The sequence below is a fragment of the Meles meles genome, unplaced genomic scaffold (assembly GCF_922984935.1).
Source record: "Meles meles unplaced genomic scaffold, mMelMel3.1 paternal haplotype, whole genome shotgun sequence".
NCBI lineage: Eukaryota > Metazoa > Chordata > Mammalia > Carnivora > Mustelidae > Meles > Meles meles.
The window spans coordinates 40897-66620 of NW_025721222.1; the positions used below are offsets into that span (position 1 = coordinate 40897).

The 25724-nt window shown below is 40.5% G+C and overlaps 1 long non-coding RNA gene across 1 annotated transcript in view; it reads right to left on the reverse strand.

Moving 5' to 3' along the window:
* The window catches only part of LOC123936124, a 65421-nt gene extending 40063 nt beyond the window's left edge, over positions 1-25358 (reverse strand). Inside the window, exon 1 of the long non-coding RNA XR_006817083.1 lies at positions 25234-25358. This is a non-coding gene — a long non-coding RNA (uncharacterized LOC123936124). The remainder of the gene's footprint in view (positions 1-25233) is intronic.
* Positions 25359-25724: the final 366 nt, after the last annotated feature.

A 25724-nucleotide genomic window follows, 5' to 3' on the forward strand; every position in this document is an offset into this window, starting at 1 on the left:
TCAGGTCATGATCTCAGGGTCCTGGAGTCAAGCCCCATGTCAGAATCTCTGCTCGGCGGGGAGCATGCTTCCCCCTCCCTCTCTGCCTGCCTCTCCACCTACTTGTGATCTCTGTTTCTCTCTGTTAAATAAATAAATAAAATCTTTTAAAAAAAAAAGTGGTCCACTTTCATTCTTTTGCATGTAGCTGTCTAGTTTTCCCAATACCATTTGTTGTAGAGACTTTTTCCTATTGCATATTGTTGCCTCCTTTTTCATAGATGGATTTCTGGGCTTTCCGTCCTGTTTCATTGATCTATGTGTCCATTTTCTATGCCAGTACCATACTGTTTTGATGACATAAGCTTTTTAAATAGGTTGAAATCTGGAATTATGATACCTCCAGCATTGTTTCACATTTTCATGATTGCTTGGGCTATTCAAAGTCTTGTGGTTCCATAAAAATTTTAGAATCGTTTGTTCTACTTCCTTGAAAAATGTTGTTAGTATTTTGATAGAGATTACATTAAATGTGTAGATTGCTTTGGTAGCATAGACATTTTAATGTATTTGTTCTAATCCATGAGGATGCACTGTCTTTCCCTATCTTTGTTCATCTTCAATTTCTTTCATCAATGTTTTACAGTTTCTAGAGTATAGGGTTATTACTAGATACCTTATAATTTGTGGTGCAGTTGTAAATGGAATTGTTTTCTTGATTTCTCTTTCAGTTGCTTCAGTATAGAAATGCAACAGATTTCCGTACTTTGATTTATATCTTGCAAATTTACGGAATTCACTTATTCATTCTAGCAGTTTTTTGTTGGAGTCTATAGGGCTTTCTATATATAATATCGTGCCATCTGCAAATAGTGAAAGTTATACTTCTTCCTTACCAATTTGGATGCCTTTTATTTCTTTTTGTTGTCTGATTGCTGTGGCTAGGACTTCCAATACTATGTTGAATAAAAGTGGTGAAAGTGAACATCCTTGTCTTCTTTCTGACCTTAGGGGAAAAGCTCTCAGTTTTTCCCCATTGAGAATGATGTTAGCTGTGGGTTTTTTACATATGTTGAGGTATGTTCCCTCTAAGCCTACTTTGTTGAGGGTTTTTATCATGAACGTATGTAAAGTCTGGATTTTCTTTTTTTTTTAATAGAGCTAAAAGGATTTGCCATTATTAAATGTGATCAATGAGAAAAGATTAAGTTGTTGTTTACTGACAAGAGTAGGATCTCAGAAAGATGAGGTTTGGCTGGGAGAAAGAATGAGGTGAGGTGTTAAGCAGTTTCATTTTGGCCATGTTAAGTTTGAGACATGTATTAGACATCCATGGAGAGACACAGACATTCAAGACTGAAGTTCAGGGTGACTACCAAAGGAATAAATGTACGTAAAGAAGAAAAGTGGTCAGAGCAATGAATCCTGTATCTCTAGGATAGATACCATGTGGCTCCAATAGCTACTTATCATGGAGAAGATGACAAACCAGCAAAGGACACTGAGATAGTGGAGTACGGAGTCAGAAACAAAGTCAATATATACTGTCCTGGAAGGAAGTGTTTCAATTAGAAAACCAACATTCCTTTAGGTCAAGCAAAAAGAGGACTGAAAAACTGGCCAATGGCCACTGGATTTAGCAATGTGGATAGCACTGGTGACTTGGATAAATATATATTTGGTGGAGTGATGAAATAAAAGCCCACAGGGTTGGGGTCAGAAAAAAAAAATGTGAGGAGAGTGAAGTGAATTTACTTGCCTCTTCAGCCTAAACCTTCTTTCTGTTCTTTGGGTATGCTCATGAACTCTGATTTCCTCTGCACACCCTCTCCTTTGTCATTTACTTTCACATAACCTTGAATGAGCCATTCATCTGGGTTATCTCTATAATACCTGAAAATGACAATAATAATACTAACCTTTGCACTCATGGTTTATCTCCACTCTTTCTCATGTCTGCTGAGACAGGACAGGTAATAAGAAATAGCACAGGCTTGGGAGCAAGAGCAGGTGTGTGCTCTCTTGAAAGCTAGAGCCTCCTTTTATTTCCTATAAAACTGGGAGGTTAATCCCTACATCACAGGACTATTGGGCAGGTTAATGATAATGTATATAAATTCCCACTGTATGGGAATTATTTGGCACACATCAATTACTTTCTCACTTTTCCTAATAAGTAGCGGAAGGGCCAGAAGTCAGATTTCACCATACCAGGTAGCCAACTTAACTATCGCACATAGTACTTTAAACTCAAAACAAACAAACAAAAAACTCCTTTTTTCCCCACAGAGATTCATGTATCTGGAGAAATAGATCAAAGCATGAAAAGGGAGAAAGAAAATTCCTAAACAACTGCAGAAAAAGTTTGTTCTGGGTCATGAGTGTGATCATTCTGCCCCATTTCTGATCATTTTGGCTGATGCAATAATGTCTTTCTGGTGGTGGTGGTTTTTAAACTACTCCATAATGCATACCAGTCCTCAACTCAACATCTTGCCTCTGTCATCTCAGAGCTCTATCTCTTTTCAAGAAAGCATGCCCACAACTTAAACCACACTTGTCGACTTTTTAGCAGCATATTGGAAAAAACATTATTCATCTCAATCCCTGATTGATACATATGTTAATGCTATTTTATTCATTTTCTTTTATTTTTTGACCTTACCTACATATTCAAATCAGCTATGAAGCCTTTTAAAAATACTAATTCCTGACTCTCCACTCTCTCTCCCATCCCAAGGTTCTAATTAAGGTGGTCTAGAGTGGGAGCCTCATCATATTCTCCACTCATTTAATCTTTTGACGTTCGTTGGGCTTCATCGGTTGGTCTCTTCCAGTCTTACCTGTGCCCAATGAAGCCATTCCTACAACCTATTGCTAAAAGACTTTCTGCCAGATGACCCTTCTTGAATCAAGGCTCAATTCTATAACTTCTGCTCAAAAAACTCCCCACCTCTCCACTGTCTACCACTAGTTCTAAACTAATCTGGCATTCAAGGCTACTCAACCATCTGACCCTAGGCTACCTTGACCACCCACGACTCCCCTACACCAATCCTTTGGTCAGACCACTTTAATCACTGTTCTACAAAAACAAAAGAATGAGACAGTCTTTCCAGTATAATCTACTCAAAAACCATAGGCCTTTCCTCTTTGGCACTAGCATGACAGATGAAGGAGAATCTGTTTGCATTAGGTAAATTAGTGTAAGAGCGTAACTGATAAATCCTTCAGACAGTGGAAACTCTGCTAGGTCAACAGGTGGAGGAAGGGAGCCCTGAACCATTGGTCTCTGTCCTGACCCTCCAGGCTCTAGTCTAGCAGGTTCTGAGGATCCTTGTGTAGGACATCAATTGTATCACAATCTTAGAAGAGGAGAATGGTCTTCTCTTGATGCATTTTGCATTTCTTACTTACTCTGAAATCAAAAGAGGATTACCTCCTGATCGAGAAAACATGAGTTTATAGCTACTAGTGTGAGAACTCTTAACTCTGAGTTATTTTTTGTGTATTTTCCCAACTGGCAGGCCAACGCAATTGCCGCAGGGGATTGGCAAGGCTGAGAACTGCAAAGTAAAATGTCAGCCTTTATTTGTAAATTGGTTCCATCAGAGACATAGAAGCGTGAAAATAGATTAGGGGTATTGTTCTTTTTACTGGGATAATTAATCCCATGTTGTTGAAAGGCTGATGATCATTACAGTATTTCTTCATGTCAATAGGAATAGCTCTCATTGAGGTTTTGGGGTTTGGGTTTGTTTTTTTTTTACTCATTTTTGTCTTCAGTTTGGGGTGGCAGTTTGAAAACTAAGTTCTCTCTGTACCTAATACTGTTTTATGTGAAATTCAGAGATTATGACTCTGTGAAAAAGACCTTAACCTCTCAACAACTGTTACTCAAACATACAACATCAAATTAATAAACAAAACCACTTTGCTCTTTGGTTTCCTAAAATGGAGATAACTGATTTCTCTCTTAACTTTTCTTCCATACTTCCTGAATTTCTAAACAAATTATAGCAAAGGTATGAATAAAAAGGAGAAGAAATAGTCCAGGTCCTGGGAATTAGAACAAATCAAGCCATAGAAACTGGAATTGTAAGATGTTAAGCAAGGCTGATTCAGATGATAGGCAGAAGATTCTCTAACTCTGTTGCTTCTGTTTGGAGCAACTCACTTCATCTGTGTCAACCTGGGACCAGAAATGAACTGAAAGAAGACCCTTGTAACATTTCCACAGGGGTAGCCAAGTGAACCTGCTGATCAAAATAAACAGCAAACTTCAAAGAAGTGGTCAGGAAAGTTTTCAAGCATTTCCAAATGGCACAGTTTGTCGCTAAGACCAGACTCGAGTTATCAGGGAAGTTCTTTGAGTCTGATAAATATTCTTCAAAATTATACAAGAATCATAAAACATTAGTAAACCTTTCTAGGTGAAAAAAAATGCATTAAGGGAGTAACTATGAACCAAATGGCTTAAATGATTATTCTAATCATCTAATGAAATAAGTTTAATGAAAGCAGTCAAAATCTACCTCATCTTGGATTACAAATACTGATACTAATCTTTATCATTATGGAATTATCCACCCCTCAGAAGTTACCATAAGCCTGAAGCCCATACTCAAAGCTACCCGGTCAGTCCAGGAAAACTGTCTGCTAGAGGAACCTGAAAGTGAAAGGGGAGAGGGTATGGCTAGACCAGAGGGCACGGGAAGGAGCTAAGGAGTAGGAGCTATATTTCTCAAGTGTAAAAGATGGCAGAAATCCCCCAAAGCTGCTCCTTGGCTCTGTGTCACAGACTGCAGACCTCAGCTGTGTTAATCCTTGACCCCAACTCCTTTTGTGACCTCTGAAATGTCCAGATGTTATCTTAGACCAAATTCTAAACCCAGCCTTGTTTCCCAGGGATCACTTCATCCACATTCACTGTATTCTTGATTAAGGAGCCCCATCAGCTCTCAGCTCCTCCTCTGGGGGCTTCAGGACTGGATGAGGACTAAGAAACTGAGCAGAGTGGAGCAGAAAATCTCAAAGCCCCCACGGAAGAGCTACTGATGGCACTGAATATTTTGTTACAGAGTTAACGGAATGTTCATTCTATATCTGATCTCCCTCCTTGCATTGTATCTTGCATTATCTCATAGACAAATGTACTTGCCTTTAAAGCTCACTGTGTATATTCTGCACACATTCTTGTGATTAGTTTGGTACAATGGCTGCTAGCATGAAGGTTGATTTTGTCCCAGTTTTGTCAGAACCACACCACACACTCAAAGCCAGTGCCACTGATAATGATAGATAAGAATCCCAAGCTTTTTCTTACTTTGAAACAATCAGGCAGACAGTCATAAACAGCATAAAGAAGTGAATGGAAGAGATTTTGACTTTCTGTGGTAATTGTGTTTGCACTTCCTTTTCACATTTATGATGTATTAGCCATAGAACGGTCTCTAAAGAGAAACGGAAGAGGAAAGCACAGAACCTTATCAAAAAATACAGCCAGCTGAATCCCTTTCCCTCAGTTATACTTTTTAAAAGTCTAATGTAAGTATAATACTCACCAATTTCTATTCTGAAATTGGTAATGACGATAGCAATAAATCTCTTTCCGTTCCTTTGTGCTACAAATTCAGTGAACTAAAGAATGAAACTCCACAAAAAGGTTGCTTAAAAAATATCATTTATAGAACTAACCCGGAAAAAAACTTCAGCACCAGAATCCAAGCTCCCAGACTCTACTGACAATAACACAAGAAACAAGGCCTTAGGATGCTGAGGGGAAAGGGAGCGTTTTCCACAGTCCTGAAGTGACCCTTTCCCTCCCCCACAGTCTCTGGCTGTGGCTCCCAATGACACTTTATAGGCCACAGAGGGGCTGCCTCCAGCTGTCCACACTTCTCCAGGGAGTCACTTCTATAGGGCCACAAGGGAGCTAATACTATCCGAACAAGGAATGGGGAGGGGTTACAAGGTACACTCCTTACCCTTCCTTTTTCCTCTCAGGGGAAGACCTTAATGGATAAAACGGAAAAAAGCATTCCATACCTTAGCTTTAACTCATCTGGGATTATCTAAGGTAACAGTTATAAAACTGGCTTGAGATCCTGCTGCACCTTCAGGATCCCCAACCTGTCACCTCCACACCTCGTCCACTCACGGCTGAAGGACACTTCATTTCCAGCAGAAGCTTCCCCGAGGTGGTGCACTGCTCAGCTGGCTGGTTCCCACCAGTGATGGATTCTAACCCGGGCTACAATTCCCACTAGACACAAAGCTGCCAGGATGTGAAACCGTATTGACAAACACTCTACAAAATAAGCTTCTCAATGGCATAAACATGTAACAGTGACAGGGTGAGGTAGATATATTGTTAGTTTGCTGAACCTCCAAAAAACCATGTGCCTACTCTATTAAAGTCAGTGTACCGAGAAATGACAGCTAAAGAATTAACTAGTTAAAGCCTTAAGTCTTACACTCACTAAGCTATTGCTAATCTGTTCCATTAAATTTATTAGCAATGTATATCTGGGTTTAATTTCATCATTAGGGGCGCCTGGGTGGCTCAGTGGTTTAAGCCGCTGCCTTCGGCTCAGGTCATGATCTCAGGGTCCTGGGATCGAGTCCCACATCGGGCTCTCTGCTCAGCGGGGAGCATGCTTCCCTCTCACTCTCTCTGCCTGCCTCTCTGCCTACTTGTGATCTCTCTCTGTCAAATAAATACGTAAAATCTTTAAAAAAAATTTTTTTTTAAATTAATTTCATCATTAGATTATAATCATACTGAAGAGCTGAACAAGAGACCTGAGTAGCACTTTCCTCTTAGGTACTGCCTGAGTTAAGAGTGTCAAAAAACAAAAATAAAAAAGTTATTTTTAAATATTCTTAGAGCCTTGCAGAGAGGAGTGACTTTCTGAATTTCCAACCTATATAAAATGTAAAAACATACACAAATTTTTATTCTCCATCTGCTTCACTCATTCTCATTGCCATTTAAACTAGCTAATATACCAAATAGTTCACTCATTTATCTTGTATCTACTGTTTTAGAAAGGGAGCTCCAGGGGCGCCTGGGTGGCTCAGTGGGTTAAGCCTCTGCCTTCGGCTCAGGTCATGATCTCAGGGTCCTGGGATCGAGCCCCGCATCGGGCTCTCTGCTCAGCAGGGAGCCTGCTTCCCCCTCTCTCTCTACCTGCCTCTCTATCTACTTGTGATCTCTCTCTATATATCAAATAAATAAAATCTTTAAAAAAAAAAAAAAAGAAAGAAAGAAAGAAAGGGAGCTCCATGAAACAGGGGATTTTTAACTCCTCCTCCCAGCCTAGAACAGTGATTGGCATGCAATACGTGCTTAATGAATATGCCCTGGAATATTAAGAATCAAAATTGGTGGGCCTGTGTGGCTCAGTTGGTTAAGTGTCTGCCTTCGGCTCAGGTCATGATTCTGGAGGCCCAGGATCAAGCCCCACATGGGGCTACCTGCTCAGCTAGGAATCTGCTGCTTTCTCTGCTCCTCACCCCACTCATGCTCTCTCCCTCTCTCGCTTTCTCTTGCTCTCAGATGGATAAATAAAATCTTAAAAAAATATATCTGGGGGTGCCTGGGTGGCTCTGTCACTTAGGCATCTGACTCTTCATTTCGGCAGGGGTGGTCTCCACTGATCCTGGAATCAGGCTCTGTGCTCAGTGGGGAGTCTGCTTAAGATTCTCTTTCCCTCTCTCAAATAAATAAATAAGTCTTTAAAAAAGGAATCAAGGGTGCCTGGGTGGCTCAGTCGTTAAGCATCTGCCTTCAGCTCAGGTCATAATCCCAGGGTCCTGGAATCAAGCCCCGCATCGCATCAGGTTCCCTGCTCAGCGGGAAGCCTGCTTCTCCCTCTCCCACTCCCCAGGCTTCTCTTCCCTCTCTTGCTGTGTCTCTCTCTGTCAAATAAATAAATAAAATCTTAAAAAAAAAATCAAAACACCTGAATCTTATGCTTTTAAAACAATTATTGAAGAGACTAAATCATAAGGCCTAGTATAAAAAAGGTTTTTTTTTTAAAGATTATTTATTTATTTATTTTTTGACAGAGACAGAGATCACAAGCAGGCAGAGAAGCAGGCAGAGAGAGAAGGAAGCAGGCTTCCTGCTGAGCAGAGAGCCTGATGCGAGGCTGGATCCCAGGACCCTGGGATCATGACCTGAGCTGAAGGCAGAGGCTTTAACCCACTGAGCCACCCAGGCACCCCTAAAAGAGGTATTTTTTAAATTGACCTGAGACATAAATTGCACTGTTAAAAGGTTTTTCACATGTAAGTTGGTTTTGAAATAAATTTAAAAATCACTCCAATTCCATTCCTTTTTTTTTTTTTTTTTTTTTTTTTTACTGATTGCTTAGTTCTGTCTTTACTTATTACAAAATTACTACAGATTTCACTTGGCAAAAATTAAATTCTAGAAAAGAAAATTCTAGAATATCACAGAATAATTGGAACTTTAATACTGACAAGCTGGAAAAGAAATGGTTTGTAGAAAGAATATATAATACAATATAGTAAAGCTATAATTTTCTCTTTAAGTCTAGTTAGCAGACTTTTTCTTTTTTAAGATTTTATTCAAATATCCTGGCTGACTTCCTGGACCTCTCATTTAGGTTTGCATATATTTTTCTGATGCCATTAAAGTTGAATCTGAACCAAATACTCAACTATAGAAATGTGAATGTTTAAAATTAAGAATCTATTGAAGTTATCAACTAAACTTTCAAATTTTCTGATAATCTCAATAAATTAAGAATAGAGCTTCCCTATGACCCTGCAATTGCACTGCTGGGTATTTACCCCAAAGATACAGATGTAGTGAAAAGAAGAGCCATCTGTACCCCAATGTTTATTGCAGCAATGGCCATGGTCGCCAAACTGTGGAAAGAACCAAGATGCCCTTCAACGGATGAATGGATAAGGAAGATGCGGTACCTATACACAATGGAGTATTATGCCTCCATCAGAAAGGATGAATACCCAACTTTTGTAGCAACATGGATGGGACTGGAAGAGATATGCTGAACGAAATAAGTCAAGCAGAGAGAGTCAAGTATCATATGGTCTCACTTATTTGTGGAGCACAACAATGAACACGGAGGACTTGGGGAGATGGAGAGGAGAGGGAGTTGAGGGAAACTGGAAGGGGAGATGAACCATGAAAGACTATGGACTCTGAAAAACAACCAGAGGCTTTTGAAGGGGCGGGGGTGTAAGAGGTTGAGGAACCAGGTGGTGGGTAATAGGGAGGGCACGTTCTGCATGGAGCACTGGGTGTGGTGCAAAAACAATGAACACTGTTACGCTGAAAATAAACAAATAAAAAAAAAATTTTTCTGATAATATAACTCATTAAATTCCTTATAATTAAGTCAATTTTAAATATAAAATAATTTAAAAAAAAAACAGCCCTAAAGCCCAAAGAATATTTGCTATCCTCAGAAAATTTCACCATACAGAGAAGGTACAATTTATATGTGAGAATTATTATTTCAAAATATACATGAGAAACATCAACTTCTCATATTTTATTTGAAAGCTATATTCATCTATCCATAGCATGATTCCCTTCTGGACTCTAAGATTACACAGCTGTGCTAACTGTCCTTGCTAGAAGCTAAGAAAAATGGCCCCACCTATAGAACGTGGCTTATTTATCAAACGTCATTCTGGGATTACCACAATGCCTGTTCCTCTCCCTCATCTATCCCATCAAAAGAAGTAGTCCTGGCAAATAGAGCACTTCCAGGAACAACAACCATTTGAATTATAGTTCACTTTCTCTGTGTTTTAATTACATTAATGCTTTCTACCAACGCCAATTATACAAAATCCACTGAATGCAGAACAATACATACATTCTGAAGAGTGAGGATGTGTGTCTGGGTGTGCGTGTGCATGTGTGTACTTAATCCCTGTTTCAAATAGCATATGATTTAATCATATAGAGGACACCCATGAGCCACTTTCAACACATAAAACCAAGAGTAAGTAGTAAGTAATTAAGCACATGGAGATCCAAAATGATCCACACTGAAATCACCCTTAGCAATGATATACACTAACAGATATCCAACAGTAGAACTAAGGTTGTCTATTTTTAAATGATTCATTGCATTTCCTCATTTCTGTCCTGGAAACTCTTGACTTCTGGGTAATTGTTGGCTCCTGAGTGCTTGCCTGGCTCTGACCCCTGTCTTGGATTGACCAGGCGATTCTTGTTGCTCCTTTGCTCTTGTTCCTTTGCCTGAAATGAACTACTGTCCCTTCCCGACTTCTAGCTTCTGTGTACTTCCGGAGTCAACAAGTTCTGCGCCCTGATCCCAACATCTGCCTTGGTTCTCTGAGTCCTGATTAATCACAGTGCTCCCACAATCTAGAAATGCCTGGGCCAGTAAATACCAGCAGAACCTCTTGGAATAGCTGCACAATGGATTGGCTCAGAATCCCCCCTCTCTCACTGAGGAACCAACCAGACTATACTTAGGTATTTGTTAAAATGATACAAGCCTTGAAAGGAGTTGTGAGTTATACATGAATATCCAGGGCCTGACATACAACAAAGACATATTAAATGATCTCCAGATTTTCCTGGGACAGTTTTATCATTTGTTTGAGACTTCAGGAAAAAAAACATGTTTAATTACAAACATGTAAATTACAAAATTTCCAAACCCTCTCTTCATTCTTCCTGTAGTGAAAACCAATGGGAAAATAAAACAACAAAAACAAAAATAAAAACCACGAAAACCAAACAAAAACAAACAAACAAAAAAAACCCTTTACATTGCTCTTACAAACATATGTGAAGAGATAGATAAAATATTAGATAGATTTCTATGTGGACAAGAATATATTAGTTTAGGGGGAAATAATCCAAATTATATGTTAAGTAGAACAGATTCTTATAGTAAAGGAACCCAAGAATTAATATATATGATTTTCTGAGATCCAAGCCTAGGGGTACCTGGGTGGCTCAGTCATTAAGCATCTGCCTTCAGCTCAGGTCATGATCCCAGGGTCCTAGGATTGAGCCCCACATCGGGCTCCCTGCTCAGCTGGAAGCCTGCTTCTCCCTCTCCCGTCCCTCCTGCTTGTGTTCCCTCTCTCCCTGTGTCTCTGTCAAATAAATAAATAAAGTCTTAAAAAAAAAAAGAACCAATCCTAATGTTTCACTGGAGCCTAAGTTTTACACCTTGCTCCTCAATATTTATTTTCTACTTCTTCATATTAGTGCAGAACTTCCCAAATTTCAGCCGTATACATGGCTACCCAACTAGATAGCACTATTCCAGTCTCCCCTGCAGCTGGTTCAGCCATGTAATGACGTTCTGGCCAAGGGGATGAGATTGAAAGTGATGTGTGGAATTTGCCTCTGTCCCCTTAGAGCTGAAATGAGAAAGGGGTCTGTAAGCCAGCTTCGACCATATGGACAAGAAGACCCTCGTGTATTGGTTCTCCAACCTTCTGCACATTGGAACCACCTGGAGAAACTATATAAAATACTGATGCCTGGCTCTCTCTCCTATAGACTTTGATTTAATGGGTCCTAGGGGATGGTGGAGCAATAAGATAGAAGGAATGGGATACTCAATGACCTGATAGAGCCAAGCTGCTTACTCCTCTGAAATACTGTTAGGCAATCGAATTGAAAAATTAAATAAGCAGAGCTCCAAGACAGAACGCACACACAAAAAGCCATGTTGATTACATACGGCTTTCATAGTCACAAACAATCCGTGTTGTTTAAACCACTGTTGTTTAACCTCAGTCAAAGCAGCTGAACAAATGTTCTTACAAATATACACAACAAACACACAAAACCTGGCCTTCAGGAAAAAAAAATATAGAAGCATAGGTTAAAAATTATACTGTTCTTGGGGCGCCTGGGTGGCTCAGTGGGTTAGGCCTCTGCCTTGGGCTCAGGTCATGATATCAGGGTCCTGGGATCGAGCCCCGCATCGGGCTCTCTGCTCAGCGGGGAGCCTGCTTCCTCCTCTCTCTCTGCCTCTCTGCCTACTTGTGATCTCCACCTGTCAAATAAATAAATAAAATCTTTAAAATAAATAAATAAATATACTGTTCTTTTTCTAACAACAAAAAAAGAAAGTTTACCAAGAGCAAAAGAGAGTGTAGTTTTAGTGTATTCCAGGGAAATCACTGGTGAACTTTCATTAAAGAAAAGCTAGAAATAAATTTAAAACGTTAGGATTACTCAGTGAAGACAAAGGCAGAAAAATCGATTAAAGTTTGCCAATTCATTAATAATTTGCATAAATCAGTGAAAAATTGGAAGCACAATGTAAAAATGTCAAAAAAGATGATGTTAGGGCAGAGTTAAGTAAATACTGACTTATTTTTACAGACCCATTTTTGACAGGATACCAGTTAGACTGTTTTAGTAAAGAAATGGACTCTTTCTGTTTTGTTGTTCTGTTATCCTCAACATGTGACTCCATTTCAATGAAATCATTGTCGAAAATGGCTGCCTCATTTCCTACCATCACATCCTCACACCACCCAGGGAGAAGGGAGAGAGTGCATACTCCTCCATTATCAAGGTACACCTTGGAAGTTACCCATGCCACTTCTGCTCACAACCCACTACCCAGACCCTATTCATAGGCTCACACTTAACAGCAAGGGAGGCTGAGACATGCAATCTTAAGTTAGATAATCATGGCCTGAGCTAAAACTTTTATCACTATGGAAGAAAAGAATATTGGACATTGGGAGCGATTAGAAATCTCTGCCAGACATCTCATTATTCAAGAGATACTAGAAACCCCGGCATAAAGTGTTTAAAATATTCAAAAATTTTTAGTAGAATAAATATATGAATACAAAAATATTCCTACATAACATATAAAAATATATTAAAGTCACACAAAAGCCAACACACAGACACACAGTGTAGAAAATGAAAATTCCCTTTCCTTCCATAATTTTAGTTCTGGGGAAATAATGAACTATTAAAGCAATCTTGGAATATGCAAGTATGGGACTAACATCTAGATGATAAAATGTCTTTCCATAGCTCTCCCCCAAGTGCTACTGACAGAAAAAAAAAAAAAAAACTTTGGAATGGGAGATGTTATTTTTGGAATCCTAAGATTTGTTTCTTTGGGGCAATAGTCTCAAACAAGAAAAAAACTAGAAACCAAAGGAGCATGAAAGCGAGGCCAAGGTGAAGCATTACCAGGCAGCAAAGGAAAACATCCACATTTCTTGCACAATCACTGAAAATGTGTCACCATCTATAAAGCCTCTTCTACTGTCAAGAAGACAACTTCAATAGATAATTAAAATAACAAAAGTAGCAAAGCAAAGTCAAACACAGACATCAACTCTTAGGCGACTCTCCCAGAGAAACAAAGTTTTAAAATAAATAAAAATGTTTACTCATTCATATTCTATATTACTGTATTTTTGCTATTAACCCAGAGAATATTTTTATGTCAGTATTCTAAATTTAACCCGATGCCGTCATTTCTTAAGTATTATACCATTTAACCTTTCCAAGTGAAGGGGTTGTCTTTTAATGGAAAATACTCATTTCACATTGATGACAGAACATAATGTCCTTGGCTTAGCTACTCTCCAACAACACAGGTCCTTTTTTGTACAGTATGCTTAGCTATATGGTAAGGCTAGAATACTACAAATTTATGCATGGAATCAAAGTCTGAAGTTATCTATACTAACTAGAGATGTTTAAAAACCATAACCTCAACTTAACATATCAATTTTCTTAAAATTACAATCATTGAATTCTTGGATAAAATTCAATGATTGTTCAGAGAATGGGAAAAATTGAAAAAAAAGTTTTTATAAGATGTCTCAGGATTTGAATGAATATACTGAACACCATTTGAAAATTGGCCCAACAATAGTTTTAAGCAAAGAAACATTTATTAAGGGGTGATTTTGAATTTGTTATTGTTTGAGGCAATAATATAATAAGTCAAAGAAATCTTGATTTTAATATAGCTAATGCAATTACAATACACTGAGAATAAAAATTCATCTATTATGAAAAGTAAATATTATAGATAATAATTTTAAAGAATTCATGTAAACAGAAACAACTATTTTTAGGTTAAACTAATTGTACTCAAAACTCAAATATAACAATTTTATTTGGAATTAAAGTATAAACCAGGTATATAATAAGAGAACACTCAACAGAACAATGCTAAAAGACAGTACTGAGAAAAAAATGTAATGTTATCAAAATGTTGCCAGATAAATCAATGTTCCTTTTCAAAAGAATGTGCATAGTAATTGCTGTGTGCATTAAATGTAATAATACAGAAGTTCTACACAATTTGTGTCATGGTTTAAAAAAATGATTATGTCATTATTTCCAATATTTGAACCTAGTCATAATATAAGAAATCAGGTGAAGCTACTTCTCTATTTTGACTTCTAAATTTATATGTTGCATTAAGAAAGTCACTTTTAAAAGAATACGCATGGGGTGCTTGGGTGGTTCATTCAGTTAAACAGCTTCTGCCTTTGGCTCTGGCTCAGTCATGATCCCATGATCCTAGGGTCCTAGGATTGAGTCATTCCCCCCTCTACCCTCGTTGAGCTCCCTGCTTAGCAGAAGAATCTACTTCTCCCTCTCCCTCTATCTCTCCCCCCACCGCTCATGCTCTCTCTCCCCCCCACTTTCAAATAAATAAATAAAATTGTTAAAAATCATAGCAAAAATAAATAAAAGAGGGTGCCTGGGTGGCTCAGTGGGTTAAGCCGCTGCCTTCGGCTCAGGTCATGATCTCAGGGTCCTGGGATCGAGTCCCACATTGGGCTCTCTGCTCAGCAGGGAGCCTATTTCCTCTCTATCTCTCTCTCTCTGCCTGTCTCTCTGCCTACTTGTGATCTCTCTCTGTCAAATAAATAAAATCTTTAAAATAAATAAATAAATAAAAGAATGATTACACAAAGACAGTCAGACATCCAACCTCAGATACCTGAGTTCAGTTCCCCTTACTGTTCTTGAAAGTGTATGTTTCAAATCTTTACCACTGTCTTCATAGGCCTTACTCTCAGCAAAAACAAACAAAACAGAACACAAAGAAAACAATAGTTCAATTTCATAGAAAAGTAAAGGTCACCAGGCAGAAACCTCCAACTCCCCTCTCCTCTAAAATAACTCTAGGCATTGCCTCCTTTGTTCCTCCCAGAGGCAAACTACTCTGCACCTTCCACACACTCCCAACCCGCATCTCCCACACCCTTACCACTCCCTCTCCTCCTGGAAGACCACACCTCACCAGCAATCCTGAAGGCCTCTCCAGCCTCCTCAGGACTTTTCTATTAAAACTTATCTATTAAAACCTCCAGTATGCTTCCAGGCTGGAAGAGAAAGGGCCCAGAAGCAGGCTAGGTAGCCTCAACAACCACCAGACTCTGTCTGTGAGGCAGGACGAGAAAGGAAAAAGAGGAAAGCCTTACTACCTATCAGCACTATACCTACAGAAGCTGATTTGAACTTGAGGCCAGCCTGTGAGATATTATTAAATGTATTTTCCAAATATGAAACCAAGCATAAAGAGGCTATGTAATTTGCCCAAAGTTACACACAGTTTGTAAGTTTCAGTGCCAGGACTTTAACCCAGGTCATCAGATTCCCTAAACCCATGCTCTGTACCATGCACCACACCCTACTGTCCCAGCAGGATGCTGGTGAGTGTGCAAAAGGAGGCACAAAGGCCATCCCAGCAGTTCCTCACATGCTACACTAGAGAAGCAGCAGAAATTTAAAAGTATCCAAGACAGCCGGCCCACTCTTGGCATTACAGTCTGCAACGATGTGTTGTTGTGGGTGTTTCGTGGCAGTGAATCTTGCCAAGGATCCTCTTTATCTCCTAGTGACATGGCAGTTCCTCAAACATCCCTCGACAAAATCACCTGCTTCTGTTACTAACCTACTTCTCCCCTTACATTTACTGACAAAGTCTCAGTATAGTTTTTTCTCCACTGGTCTTCATCCCTCAGCTTCCACTGGGGTCTCAGCTCATTGTCTGTCAGTCTACTGCTCACACACTCCTGAACTAAAGCCCAATGACAGGCATTTAATTGCCAAATCCAGGGGCCTTTTCAGTCTTCCCACCACCTACTTCTCAAAAGTTCTAGGAAGACTTTCTCCTGGGTACTACTAAGTCCTTCCTTGGATTTCAAGAGATCACTCTTTCCCGGTTCTTTGTTTCAACCTTTGATGGCTCAGTCTGGGTCACCAATGCAATCTACTTCTTCCTCCATCCTTCAAATGCTGGCTTTCCAACAACCTACCCTGTGTCTCTATGGCTTTTTTCCTCAAGTTCATCCCCTTAGGGCATCTCATCCACCTGATGACTTCAAAAAAATATGATAAGTTAATTTCTAGAACTCTAATTTTTGCCCCAAATTCTTTCTCTTTTTTTCTTTTTTTTTAAAGATTTTATTTATTTATTTGACAGACAGAGATCACAAGTACACAGAGAGGCAGGCAGAGAGAGAGGAAAGGAAGCAGGCTCCCTGCTGGGCAGAGAGCCCAACGTGGGGCTCAATCCCAGGACCCTGGGATCATGACCTGAGCCGAAGGCAGACGCTTAAACCACTGAGCCACCCAGGCGCCCCCCAAATTCTTTCTTAACTTTCATATTCATATCTTCAAAAACAGCAGAATTTGCAGCCCAGCGAGTCCAAAACCAAATTCACCTTTTTCCACCTCCCAATGCTCTTCTGTCCCTTGTATTCATCTTGTTTTCAAACTACAGGCTGAAGTTCCACACAATGTTCTCCCTTCTACAGAAACCTCCACTTCTGAATGAACACACCTACCAAAAGTTCCAACCAAGGATGTCTCCTAGTTTGTGGGTGCTTGTTTTCCTGTTTGTGGTTTATTTGGTTTTTATTCTGTTTTGTTTTTTTTATCTTCTTCATTGCTTCCGTCTTAAATCAGACATTCCACATTTCTTACCTGGACCAATACAATGGCAGAAGCTCCCAATGGGAACCAGACTCCAGTCTTCATTCCTCAATCCTACTGACAGAATTCTCTTGCTGGGAAACAAAGCTAATCTCAGTAGATACTATTCTTATATTAATGGCATTATAATAAGGTACAACTATGCAGATGAAACCATAAGACTAAAAATACATTCCTTTGTATAGGGAGTAGGCTCTGGCCATAATGATTAATATTCCAAATATCTGAATTATGGATGAAGGTGTATTCACTACGAGACTCAAGACATCCTAAGGGCAGTGTCCTGAGGCCATCCTCATACATACATGTTCAAGTTAATGTTTAGAAAACAAAGCACTCCCCCAAGTCAGCCCAGGAGTAGTGCCCAGCCAGGGGGTCAGTTAGGAACTACCTTGGGACTTAAGATAAAAATAGTTCCGAGTCTCCGGCCCTGAAAGATCACCTTGTTAGGAGCAGGAATCTCTATTATACAAGTTGGACTATGTTTGTGTTTCATGTTGTTTCTAGGATTACTGGCCTCTGTTCTTCCCTACTCAAGAATAATGTTTTGAAGATTATAACATGTCCCAGATTAAGAGAAGCAAGGAAAGGTCTTCTCTGTATGCTTAAGTGGATTGCTGAGGACCAGAGAGGTCGTAGACATAGGGAACAGAGAGAAGGAATCCCAAGGTGAAATTCAGATACAGTGATTCAGGAAATCTTGGCCTAGTAACTTTATCCCACAAGACATCCTTTTCCGGTGCCAACTTTGGAGCTCTCAAATTTGTTTATTACTAACAGGACAGTAGGTGTCCCCTCACAATTGATTTCCTACTACTTTTAGTTAAAGTCAGGATTCTTCAAATAAGGGTGCCTGGGTGACTCAGTTGTGTCTGCTTTTGGCTCAGGTCATGCTCAGTGGAAAGTCTGTTTCTCCCTCTGTCCCTCCCCCTGCTCATGTTCTCTCCCCCACTCTCTCTTTTACATAGATTAATAAAATCTTAAAAAATAAAAATAAAAAAAGAATTCTTGGGGCATCTGGGTGGCTCAGCTTGTTAAGAGACTGTCCTCAGCTCAGGTCATGATCATGGAGTCCCAGGATCGAGTCCAGCATCAGGCTTCCTGCTCAACAGGGAGTCTGCTTCTCCCCTCCTCATACTCTCTCTCTCTCTTCCTCTCTCATTCTCTCTCTCAAATAAATAATAAAAATAGAGAGAAAGAAAGAAAGGGAGAAAGAATTCTTTTTTTTCTTTTTTTTTTTCCATTTTATTTATTTTTTCAGCGTAACAGTATTCATTCTTTTTGCACAACACCCAGTGCTCCATGCAAAACGTGCCCTCCCCATTACCCACCACCTGTTCCCCCAACCTCCCACCCCTGACCCTTCAAAACCCTCAGGTTGTTTTTCAGAGTCCATAGTCTCTTATGGTTCGCCTCCCCTCCCCAATGTCCATAGCCCGCTCCCCCTCTCCCAATCCCACCTCCCCCCCAGCAACCCCCAGTTTGTTTTGTGAGATTAAGAGTCATTTATGGTTTGTCTCCCTCCCAATCCCATCTTGTTTCATTTATTCTTCTCCTATCCCCCTACCCCCCCATGTTGCTTCTCCATGTCCTCATATCAGGGAGATCATATGATAGTTGTCTTGGGAGAAAGAATTCTTAAACACACAATCCTTCTCAAACTGGACTGAACTTACTTCACCTCCTACCAATACCCAAAAGTATCCAAAAAGCATGTAGAACTTATCAGTCTCCGTCAACAAAGAGTTGTCAGCATCGCCTATGCACCGTCATGCCAGCAGCCCCAAAATGTCATATGAAGGTCACACGGAACACGCTGCTCTTTCCGGATGGATAGTTAGCTGTCTTCCCAGTCTGGCATATTCTCCTCATCCCTCAGAAGCTATCCGTCACCTCTTTCCCAAAACTTCCCTTGACCCCGGACTGAAGGGGCCCCTTAATGCCTCCATGCAACTTTGCTTATTACTCTATCATTGCCTCGCCCACATGGCATTGTAATTATTTGTATACTGAGGGTTAGGATGGCAGCATATGAATTTGACGATCACACAATTCAGCCGGGATAGCACAAACCTAAAGGTAATGTGTTGAATTCATTTATCCTTGCCTGAAAAAAGTTAGACCGTGACTGAAGGAAGTTGTTTTTGGACTCATTCAAACTGTGTGTTTGCTTTTGTTTGATTTGTTTGTTTCCCTGTGTACCTATTTACACACCACTATATTTAGGCCAAGAAAACTGTACCTAAGAGAAAAATGCACCACTCCTGTTCTCTTGGAGTTTACTATCTAGGTAAGAGGCTTTTCTAACTGCTTTAGCAAAGGCACAAATCAGAAGAAGGTGGGGCTGTGCTAGGAGAGGTTGAGTGGAAAGCCTGAAACCATCCAACTCAGTTCCTGCTCACCCTCTATGACAGCCAAACCACAGAACCCTGAAGCCAAACCACAGAACCCTGGAACTCTAGGGAGCACCATTTGAAAGAGTAAGAGGCATATATATTAACCCAAATCAGATAATAAATATGCAACTATTTACTATAAACTGTAAAATGGCATACTAACTATGGTTGTTGTTTTATAGACTGCAAAGTGTTCTTACAGTTTTAAGTCAACAGAGTATGTATAAGAATATCATGGGGCACACCTGGGTGGCTCAGTTGGTTAAGTGTCTGCCTTTGGCTCAGGTCATGATTCCAGGGTTCAAGTCCCACACTGGGCTCCCTGCTCGGCAGGGAGTCTGCTTCTCCTTCTTCCTACCACTCCCCCTGCTTGTGTGTGCACTCGCTCGCTCTCTCTCTCTCTGACAAGTAAATAAATAAAATCTTTTAAAAAATAAGAATATCATGGGAAGAAGGACTACATGCAAAGAAGGGGAAACACTGGGGGAAGAAGTAAAGAAGAGACTCAGAGACAGAAAGTATAAAGAGGAATATCACCCATGCAAAAATTAGACACTAAGGCTGACCAGTATGGGTACCTCTGTGTAGCAACTGTAGCATCAGAAGAAATAACAGTAACCATATATAGGGCACTCCCGTAAGTCAGGGACTGGGCAGAGCCCAAAGCATCCATCATCTCATCCTTACAGCAACCTTGAGAAATGCTATTGGTTCCCCGTTTTAGAGATGAAGAAAATGGGGCTTGAAAAGTTTAGGAATGTGTCCATTCCTAATTTAACTAGTAAATTAGAGACAGGACCCAGATTCTGGGCTATCTGAGGTCAGCGTCTAGACAGGTAACAAACTTCAAAATCTTTTGTTTATGACAAGACATGTAACTCATGTGCCCGCAATGTGGAAGAACAGCACATTCTGATTTGCCAGGAACACTCCAGGGTTACATCTGTTTCCCAGTGTAATTATTAATAACACTCCCTTTCACCCTCAGAAGTGTCCCATTTTAGACAAAAGTGTTCACAGCCATCCGGCCACAATGCCAGAGTGAAATGTGTCGACAAGATTTTCCAGGCCCAGTGCAAAATAAAAGTGTGAGGCCTTTTGCTCAAAAAGCAGGGGGAAATGTGTTATTAAAGATACTGAAATAGGGGCACCTGGGTGGTTCAGTTGGTTAAGCCTCTGCCTTCAGCTCAGGTCATGATCCCAGGGTCAGGGGATTGAGCCCTGCATTGGGCTCCCTGCTCAGCAGGAAGCCTGCTTCTCCCTCTCCCTCTCCCCGTGCTTGTGTTCCCTCTCTCATTCTCTCTCTCTGTCAAATAAAGTCTTTAAAAAAAAGAGGTATTAAAATATAAAGCTTTTCTCTTTCTTTCATATATTAGCTCTACTCACAATCTACTATCCCAGTGGACTTCACTTGTAAAACACAAGTTCAAAGATAAAACTAGCACAAATTTCAAGACAGTGTTAGCAGAGTTCTAAACCAAGTTCCAGGTCCTTCTGAGTACGAAGCCCAGAGCAAAGCGCACAGCATGCACACCCATGAAGCTGGCCCTGCTCTGCCCTTCTTCTGTTCACTCAGATGGGTCTGGGAAGACATCCTGATCTTGGTATGGCCTATGATTTCACAAGCACTGCACAAAATTCTGTGGAAAAACACACAAGTAAAATATGGGCCTGTCCTCAAGAAGCTTACATTCTAATAGAATGAGACCAAAGTAAACACATACATGTATAAGTCTCCTTTGGTGCAGGGAAGAAGAAACTACAAAGCAGTGAGCACTGTAGCCTGGGATGGGGTAGGGGGGACAGCAGAGAGGACAGGATTATGAAGTTTCCTCAAGGAATGGAGCCCTGAAAGCCCAGTGGGAATACAAAAGGATAGAAGGGCTAGTAAGAAATAAAAGAAGCCAGAGATCCCATGGGAAGCGAGAATCACTCTATATACCAGCTATCTGTGGGGTGGGAAAGTTGTTCTCACTTTAAAAAATGAAAGGGTTGGAAATGAGAACAGAAAGGAATTAGAAGTATAAAAGATCTTAGGGGTACCTGGGTGACTCTGTCAGTTAAGCTCAGGTTAACTGATTTAACTGTGAAGTTAAATGCTCAGGTCTTAATCCCAGAGTCCTAGAATAGAACCCCAGTCAGGCTCCCCTTAGCAGGGACTCTGCTTCTCCTTTTCCTTCTCCCTCTGCCTCTCCCCTGGTTCATGATCACATGCTCTTTTTCTTTCTCAAATAAAATTTTTAAAAATCTTTAAAAGAAAAAGAAGTATAAAAGATCTTAGTATGGGGGCGCCTGGGTGGCTCAGTGGATTAAGCCGCTGCCTTCGGCTCAGGTCATGATCTCAGGGTCCTGGGATCGAACCCCGCGTCGGGCTCTCTGCTCAGCAGGGAGCCTGCTTCCTCCTCTCTCTCTGCCTGCCTCTCTGCCTACTGGTGATCTCTCTCTCTGTCAAATAAATAAATAAAATCTTTTAAAAAAAAAAAAAAAAAAAAAGATCTTAGTATGAAAAGTTTTCCCCTTCAGGTCATATGATCATTTCATCAAGAGAAAAAATACAATTTTGTTTGATTATTTATGGGCTTGTAAGTCAAAAATATGTTCTTGATAAAACTAAAAATACATTTTCTATCTCTTCATAATAAAAATAAGAGTTACCCTTACTGCATGTTAATGGCTGAAACAATGACAGAAATCTAAAACAATGACTAATCTAACAAATATTTACATTTGACTTAGAAATGCACTACCAGATTTTTTACAACAAATGTACCCCTTATTTAATACTAGTGCTAACTTTTTTTAAAAATCACTTTTATGGTTTGTCTACATTTCTGATCAGTCCTTCAAGATGGACTCCTAGAAAAAGAATTGCCGGGCCAAAGAGTTTGAATATTTTTAAAGCTTGGTATATTATTAGCTTACGTTAAAGTTAGAACTAGATTGACTACATCAACAGAAGGTGAACAAGTAATAATACATGCATATTCAGTGTTACTATAAATAATAATGAAAAAATAAATACTCAGAAAAGAAAATCTAAAAGTGTATTACAAGTAGATCTGAGGCTTTCAATGATTATGATTAAAAAGAAGTCAGGGTAAACTTTTGTTTAGGATGACAGGCCAATTAGTGTGTTTGTGTGTGTGTGAACATGTCTGTGCATAAGTACTGGATGTACGTGCACAAAATAATGGACAAAGAAAAATAAAAGTGGAAGAGTCCATAATTTCTGAATGAAATAAGAAGAATGAAATCATTAAATGAACTACTTGTAAATAGGGACATATAATTAATTTACTTTATACCTCCCACAATTTCTTTTTTTTTTCTTTTTTTTTAAGATTTTATTTATTTATTTGTCAGAGAGAGATCATAAGCAGGGGAAGCAGCAGGCAGAGAGAGAAGCAGGCTCCCTGCTGAGCAAAGACTCCAATGTGGGGCTCAATCCCAGAACCCTGGGATCATGACCAGAGCCAAAGGCAGATGCTTAACCAACTGAGCCACCCATGTGTCCCCTCCCACAATTTCTTACCCAACTCTATCTAGCAATAAGTTTTCAATTTTAATAATCAAGTGCTAAGGTTAGAGGAAAAACGCATATATTAAATAAAGATCAACAAATTAGTTTTTGATGTAGATTAGGTTAGATCTCTATTTCTACAATTCAGGACTCTACACAGTACTTTTTTCATATACCTCTAGAAAGAAGTAACTAATACAGTTTAAGAAGTGGCTCAGATTTTTCAAAAGTCAAAGGACTTTGTCACCAGTGAAGTTTCATGAAAGGCAAATCTGAAGCTATTAAAAGTCAAATCTCCACCTCACATCAGTCAGAATGGCTAGTATCAAAAAAACAAGAAATAACAAGTGTTGGTAAAGACATGGAGGAAAGGAAACCCTCATGCACTGTTGGTGGTAATGTAAATTTGTGGGGCCCTTTTGGAAAACAGTATGGAAGTTCCTCAAGTAATTAAAAATAGAAGTATCATATGATTCATAACTCCAGTTCTGGGCGTTTGCCTGAGGAAAATGAAAACACCAACTCAAAAAGATATATGTACACCTATGTTTGTTGCAGCATTATTTACAGTATGTAAGCAACTTATGCATCCATCTATAGATGAATTGATCTAGAAGATGTGGTATGGAATAGAATATGAAATTCACAATGGAATATTACTCAGCCATTAAAAAGCATTAAATCTGGCCATTTGTGACAACACAGATAGTAGTATGCCAAGTGAAGTAAGTCAGACAGAAAGACACCATATAATTTAATTTACAGTGGAATCTAAAAAACAAAACAAGCAAACAACAACAAAGAAAAACAGATTCATAAATACAGAGAAAAAACAAGCAGTTGCCAGCAGGGAGGGGAGTGGGAGGATAAGTGAAATAGATGAAGAGGATTAAGAAGTACACACTTCTGATTATAAAATGTCATAGAAACATACAACATAGGGAATATAGTCAATAATATTGTAATAACTTTGTAAAAAAAAGTCAAATCTTAAAAACATGCTTTTTAGAACATTGCTGCATGGAAGTGTACAACAATCCAATTTATCACCAATTACCCATATATTCTCAAATATCTAAATATTTCCAAAGAATGTGGCCCCAGGGGCTCAGGTATACTGATTTTAATTTGAGAAGTCAACCAGAAGTCAACCTGTGTTGAAACATTGTTCTCTCCTTCTTGACATAGCAAAGAAGTGAATTCCTCTACCATAATTATAAGCAGAAAGTTTACATCTTACAGAACACTGAGCGGAAAGTTTTGGCCTTTGAAACATTTCCCTTTGGACCACGAGGGCATGCAACACGGAGGTGGAAGGAGCAGTAGGTTTGAAGATGTGAGTTAGATTGCAAAGGCTAAGAGCTCCTCAGTCCTATGCTCGCCCAGGCATCTGGGTGGAAAGGAGCCAATGCTCTTTTGTCTTTGCAACAATGAATAGAAAAAATTCAATTTCTGAGTGATGTCTCAGAAGTTTCTTTCACTCAGTTTTGCCCCTTCTGGCTCTAAAATGAATGAAACGTTTCCAGAGCAGCCTTCCAATACGTCAAGCTGAAACTTTGAAACAAAGTTCCTGCCAGTTCTTTCTATGAAATCTTGAAGTTTTTTGACACTAGTTTTATTATACTACTCTCCTGGGCTCAGTGTGAACAGAGAATCCAGAAGCTGAGCGGGGAGCAAATTTAAACCCGGGATGGAGGATGGGGGTAGGAGACTGCAGAGCTAGAACAGGGTAAGCACCACAGGTGGCTTTAATAGCCAACAGCCGCCAGAGATCATAACCCCGCTGCTCCTTCTCTAGCCCCCGCCAGAATCCTATGTTTCAAAGATTATTATAACTAAGGGACTTCGCTGCCATCTAATCTGAATAATGAACTCAAGCTCTAAAGCAATCAAGGATTTTTTTTTTTCTTTTAACTAAATGTGCCTGAATGTGGTAAACTGACTTTAATCACCAAGCCAAAGTCTTAAAATCCCAGGGGAGGAAGAGAAGAGGGTAAAAAAATTACATAAGGCAGCCGGGGACGGGGTAAAGAGTGAGGAAAGATGGGGTAAGCAGGGATTCCGGGGACAAGAGCCTTCTCCCATTGGAGCTAACTTTTCAAGCCCGCCTATCTCCAAGGCCCTGGCAAACTCACTGCGTGTCCAGGCGTGAAACAGCCCCGCCCGGGGTCCACGCGCGGGCGAGCATAGTGTCCGTGCGCGGGTTCATGGTCCCGCGACGCTGGGAGCGGTACCCCGTCCCCAGTAGACAATGCCACGCGCGCTTCCAGCGGCCTCTCCGGGATCCGCGCCTCGCGCCGCCCGCCACCCCCTGCCTCGCCGCGCGGGGACACACTCACCAACACCAGGAACTCCAGCGTGCCCACATAGTCCCGCTCGGTCTTCTGGAGCTCGCTGAGCATGCAACAGGCGCAGGCGAAGCTGTTTCTCCAGGTCCTGGGCGCTCTCGGCGCTGGCATCCCCGCGGCTCTCATTGGTCACGGTGGGCGGCGGGACGCAGGGCTGCGGTCCTGCGCGCTATGCCGCGTGCCGACTGGTGCCCCGCCCCGCACCGGCCAGAGGGGAAAGTTGCTGCCTCTGAGAAGTCGGAGGGGGTATGGGCGACTTTACATGCCGGGGAGAGGCTGGGGTGTTGTGAGAGTAGAGTGCGCTAGCTGGAACTCCAGCGCGGGAGGCGCGAGGCTCTGAGCAGACAAGGAGATGGCCCCTGCCCGGGACCTGTAGGCTGAGCCCCATGGCTCTGGCCTCACGCGGCCGGGGCTGGAGGAGAGGCAGCTCCGACAGCCACAGCGGTGACTTGGACATTAATCAAATGCTTTGTATCCATGTG